The following is a 6,133-nucleotide window of genomic DNA, read 5'->3' as shown; positions in this document are numbered from 1 at the left end:
TTTAAAGTACATATTTATTTAGTTCGGCCGGAATTACAAATTTTATTTTAGAGAAAGTTTTTGCTTTTCCTAGAAAATTTAAAGAATGGTGTTCAGTGTTTATGTACTGATTTGGTAGAATTTTAATCAAAAGAGTACATAAAAACTGAATCAGAAATAGAATATTAAACTTTTTCTATTAAAAAGATGACGAAATATCTTTTCTTTTTAGAGAAAACCAGGAAAAAAAGGAATCCTCTTTAAAAAATGGGTGAAACGAAATCACCGAAAATTTCGCACTCATCGTTGTTGACTATCTGATTGTTTACATTCTGCGTGAATATGACCTAAGTGACTGTTTTCCATTTTTTCTTATAAATTTCCGCAAATTTTATAAAAAGAAATTTTGCAAATCAGGAACTTTAATTCTAAATATTTATTTCTCATTGAATTGTAAAGGATGGTATTTGTATTTATACGTTAAGAAAGATTAAGATTTTTCTGGATCATGATTTAAGTAAATCAAAATTGCTTGAAAAATAATTCTATTAGATGATAAAAATTATTTCTAAATGTTTCTAAATATTATTCCTGAAAGAAAACATTTGAATTATTTTTTAGAACATTGGGAAATAATTCTATTCGTAATATTTTGGAACCAGACTATAATTTTTAAACTTTTTCACATATTTAAAGAAATGCGAAAAATGAATTTATGGAAAAAAACCATAGAATATCTTCGTATAGACTGTAGGTAACAATAAAAAATTGCGAGTACTGGTCATTTTTCGGTAAATAATACATATTTGGAAGGTTTAAAGATCATACCATTTTTTCTGACGGTTCTGTGAAATATTTAAAGTTATTCTTTATTTCTAAAAACTAATTTTAACACAATATATTTAAAAAGATTATAAAACATTGAAAAATATTTCCAAAATTTTTACAAATAAATTCGGAAGACTGTAAAACAATTTAAGGAATAATGGGTGTCAGTTTAAAAGATATTTGATATTTTTGTTTAATTTTGGACAGATTAAAATATTTCAAAATTTTGAAAGATTTTCGGAAATATATAATATATTTTTAAATTTTTTGTGAAGATCAAAAATCCTAAATATTTTTAAGATACTCTAATTTTTCCTGGAACTGTGTAAAATCCTGTAAAATAAAAAAATCTTAGATTATTTTCAGAAACTTTTTCGAAATATCTGAGTTATTCAAAGAAAGTTTCAAATTTTCTCGAGAAACGTAGAAAAATTATATTAATATAAACTTGAAGCAAATGAGCAAAGAAAATAAAAAATTAAATAGTCATTACAAATTTTTATTCCGCATTATATATTGTCTTTTTTCTTCAAATTATAATTTGCCTACATTTTTTTAAATTGTGGATTGAAAAATAATTTTTCATAGCCAATTCAACAATTTTTTTTTTCGGTTTAAAAATTTATCTCTTTTTTTAGAACTTTTATCTCTGTTTTAGGAATTGTCTACACGTACCGAAAAAAATGCGGCTATTGGCACGAAATTGGCACCGAAGTTTTCTTATAATTAGGTATGGCTTTTTTAAATTTAAATTTCAAATGTTTGGTCTAAGATTATCATATTCTTGGCTGAGGATTTTAATATTTTGGTGGAAAATTATATTTTGTACGAAATTAAATACTTTTGAATAAAAATATTTTTTAGTATCATTACCAACTTTTATATTTTTCGATGAGAGTTAAACTTTTTTGGTTAGAAAGTTAATTTCTTCGTTAAAAGTTAAACTGTTTTGGTAAAGATTCACCTACGTGGTTATGTAATTACATTTTCAGTTTCTTAATTCATCTGTATGGTTGAAAATGTAGCAAGTAGAAAATTTGACTCTTGAAAAATATTTAATGTTTTTTAGTTAAAACAACAGGGGGTTGAAAAGTTTTCCTTCTTTGTTGAGGATTCAACTATATTGTTGGAAATTTGTCTTTTTTGGACGAATAAAAGTGCTTTTTATTTCAAATAAAAATGTTTTTAGAACAAAAAATTAAGAATTTCATTGTTCTTTAAAAATTCATATTTTTTGCTTAAAAATTCAACTATTAGGTTGAAGATTATCTTTTTTGTTGAAATTTTATTTCACATTTGAAACATTAAAAAATCTTTTGAAATTTTTTAGAAATTCTTAGCATTTTATATTCGAAATTATTTCGTGCCTCAAACTAATAAAAGTGCGAAGTCTGATTATATCTACAGTTAGATGTTCCATGTGTGACTTTAAATTCTGCCCCCCCCCCCCGCCGTGAGTCAGGCATAGTTTTTTAATGCTCCCTAGAACATTTATATAAACTAACGATTCCCTAAAGAATATGTAGTTATTTGCATTACATATTTCACCGAACATTGTCTATATTAACATTTAATTTAGTCTATTTTGCCCCCTTTAGAGCTTTGGAATCGCTTTTAATACATCGGAATGGCAAAGGTATTTGCTAAGTGAAACGTTTGAACTTGCACGGCTGCAGAAAATTATTCTCAAATTCATTATTGAAATTCACCACTGGTATTTTACGTCTAATAAAGCTATTTAGAAAGCCGAATATCTCTAATTTGCTTTTCCTAATTAGGATCGCTTATATTCAAAATACTCTTGACAGGAATGATTGAGAAGCTAATGGAAAAAATGTGATTAATCCACTTAAGTTAATTTTTTCATTTTTAAGGATATATAATCAGCCGGGCTCTTAAATAAATAAAAACCTACATACAAATTTTAATTTGATACTCTTTTAAAGTTATTAACAAAATAAAATCGAACTTATTAAGTTTTGAGTCTGCAAAGGCTGAATTAGTTAATTCAGAGTGTCAAGAGTGGCAATCACTCGTTTTTTTCTTCACTTATTATTCAGTTTCTAATTATATAAGTTTCATGTTTACATATGCAATGTAAAAATAATTATATATTTTCATCATATTTTTAATTTTTAAAATAAAAATGTTAAATTTCGTAAAATTATATACCGTAAGAGAAATATTGAAAAATGTGTATGAGATTAAAAAAACGTCTAAATTTTTAACAAGGTTTGTCTAATTATGTAATGAATCTATAAAGAAAAAGTAGAATTTTTTTAAGCTAATTTTATTTTATGGAAAGTTTTTGAGATCGAGATAAACATTTTTTTTGTCATGATAGGTTTGATAATCAAATTGACAATATTCTAAACGTACAGATACAATTAGTTTCTAAATTTTGACAAAAAATGAAGTTAGGTTTTCAAATTAGAGATTCATTCTCTTCGGTCGAAAATTGGTCTTTTTTTATTGAAAATTCATCTTTCTTGTCTAAAAATTCAACTGTTTACCTAAAAATTCGCCTTTTTGTGTTGAAACTACAAGTTTTTTGGTATTACAGAAGTTATTTCCGGTTAAAAATGCAACTCTTTTCTGAAAACTAACTTTTTCTAAAATTTGTGTTTTTATGTTGAAAATTCAATTTGTTTTGTAGAAAATTCAATTATTTGTTTTAGTTCAAAATTCTTCGTCTTTCATAAAAGAATCATCTTTTTGATGGGAAATTCAGCTATTCGGTAGACGATTCCACAGTTTAATTGAAAATTAAACTATTTGGTGAAAAATATACTTTTTGAATAACAATTCATATTTTTGGGTGTAAAATTGTCTTATTTTGTTTAAAATTAAATCATTTGGTTGCAAATTAATCGTGCGAGTGGAAAATAATTGTCTTTGATAGAAAATATAATCTTATTTGTATTTGTATTTATATTTTTTGTTAAAAAATTTTTGATTTGGAAGCAAATCAATCTTCTTGATTGAAAATATATCATTGTAGGTTGAGATTTTAGCTATTTGGTACAATTGTAACTATTTTATTAAAACTTTAATTTTGTTGTTAACAAATTTAACTTCTTTTTTGGTAAAAACTTTAACTTTTTAAATGAAAGTTCTGGTATCGTATTTTGTTAAAATATTGTATTTTTTGGTAGAAAGTTATCTTTCCGGGTTGAAAATTTAACTATTTGTTGAAAAAATGACTGTTTATTTGAAAATTGAACTATTTACACCAAATCAATTTTTCTTTTCGGAAATTCAGTATTTCGATTTAAAAAATTCTACTGTTTTACACAAAACTCCTCTTCTTATCTTACAAATTAAATTGTTAGATTAAAAATAAATCTCCTTGGCGGAAAATGCATTTTTTGGTCAAACTTTTTGGTCTTTGTTGAAAACTTACCTTTTGGTCAAATATTCAATTATTTGGTTACAAATTAATTAATTTTGTTGAAGATTCATCTTTTGGTACAAAATTAATCTTCTCCGTTAAAAATTCGTGGCAAACTTTCGTGATCTTGCTTAAAAATTTAATTATTTTGTTCAAAAGGCAACTACTCTGTTAAAGTCATCTTTCTTACAAAATTTAACTATTCTCTTTAAATTCGTCTTTTCAGGCTTAAAAGTCAAATGTTTTCTCCAACATTCGACTTTTTAGTTTAAAAACCTAACACTTTTGCTTAAAAGTCGACTTTTTGACGATCGAAAGTAATTTATTTTGACAGAAAATCTTTTTTGTGAAAAATATAACAATTTTGATGACAATGAAGCATATTTGGGCATTAAATCTTACTATTTCAAATAATTTCATATTCAATTAAATATTAACTTTATTATTAACTTTAATTTGATTTGAAATAATATTCTTCATATTTTCTTCGAAAATTATTCTATTTCTCGTGTACAGAGAGAATTTTGGGCTGTAAGGCCTGCAATATTTGAACATCCTAAAATTATTTTTTCGCGTATTTTTGAGCTGGGGTTTTTGAAAGATCTGGCTACTAGTGTACTGACTCATAAACTTCTGTTTTTTAATAAAAATAAAGTTTTAAATCCCTCAAAAAACGCAAGCAATGTTAAGATATTGAATTACATTAATATTTATATTTACAATTAGATAATATCAAATTACCCGAAAAGTGCTCTTCTATGTTGAACAACTGCACTCAAAGGGATGCTTTCGCGCCTAGGTATAGAAGGCCTTCCTCTTGGCAGCAAAACGCCGTTTCTACCCTCAATATCGATAGTTAGATTATTGAAAGGAATTCGTTTAAAACCCTCTGAAGCAGACTGCATTCGCTCCAGACTGAAAATTATCGTAGAAAAATAAAAATAAAAATATTTTATCGATCGTCTCGGGCAAACTTCTAACTGTACGAAGTTAATTCGCTGGAAAGTGATCGATTTGTATTCTTAGACTAAAAACTTCAGCAAACTTCGCATTGAAAAAAGTTAAGTAATTTGTGGTACTTACGGAGTAACTGTGTTAGCCGTCATTTCAATTTTGCGCTCTGACTTCACTCAGCAAATGGACCTAATTATGGATGTTTGAGTTAAGAGAAAAAGAGAAAAAAAATTTTAAAAAGGGAATGGAGAAGAAACCGCTGAAGAAAGTCGGAGAACATTTTAAAGTTTTCTGCCTGAACCGAACGACCCGCAACAATCCTTTCCGTTTATTCGACGACAATGCGTCAAACTTTTCAGTTAGTTGAAAGGCAACCTCGGTATTTGTTCGGTTTCTCCTTCTGTCACCCCTTTCCACCCTTTCTTCTCCATCTCTTTCTTCGCCCTTTCGCATAACTTCGAAATTTATTTCCGGAAAATTCGGTTACTTTGAATTTCAAGCAGCCCGCCATCCATCGCATCATTTACCTCAATTTTACGGTTTACCATTTTTGGTAGAAATTTCTAAATTATTTGTGAAACATTACTTTGAATTTAGGAAACTTTTTTTATATGTAGGGTGAATTGGGGTGTATAATGGACCATGATTTTCTTTTTTGTGTCTAAAATGAAAAAATTCAAGATTTGAAATTAAATAAAGTAAAAATATTTACAGTGCTCAGATACTCTAATGTATGTATATTTAAATATTTTTGGAAGGAATAAAAACATAGAATACAAATACTTGAAATCAAACAACCTTCTTTGGTTGCTTAGCCCTCCGTTATTTGAACTTTTCATCATTGCCGTCAAATTTTAAATCAGCGACTCCAAAATCCCTTTTATTCTATGTTTCAGAGCAACATATAACATTTTTTAAATTTTGACCGCCATATTGTATCCGCCATTTTGAATTTGTAATTTTTCGAGGTCATATTTTAAA

At 26.7% G+C, this 6,133-nt stretch overlaps 1 protein-coding gene across 1 annotated transcript in view; it reads right to left on the bottom strand.

The window, feature by feature from the left end:
• The window catches only part of LOC117170970 (proton channel OtopLc-like), a 71,800-nt gene extending 66,830 nt beyond the window's left edge, over positions 1–4,970 (bottom strand). The window contains exon 1 of the mRNA XM_033358012.1: positions 4,940–4,970. The gene's annotated coding sequence lies outside the window, so the exon portion shown is untranslated. The remainder of the gene's footprint in view (positions 1–4,939) is intronic.
• Positions 4,971–6,133: the final 1,163 nt, after the last annotated feature.

The sequence above is a fragment of the Belonocnema kinseyi genome, chromosome 4 (assembly GCF_010883055.1).
Source record: "Belonocnema kinseyi isolate 2016_QV_RU_SX_M_011 chromosome 4, B_treatae_v1, whole genome shotgun sequence".
NCBI classification, from domain to species: Eukaryota; Metazoa; Arthropoda; class Insecta; order Hymenoptera; family Cynipidae; genus Belonocnema; species Belonocnema kinseyi.
Note: the sequence above shows the minus strand (reverse complement) of the source record. Positions and strands in the feature narration are given on the sequence as shown.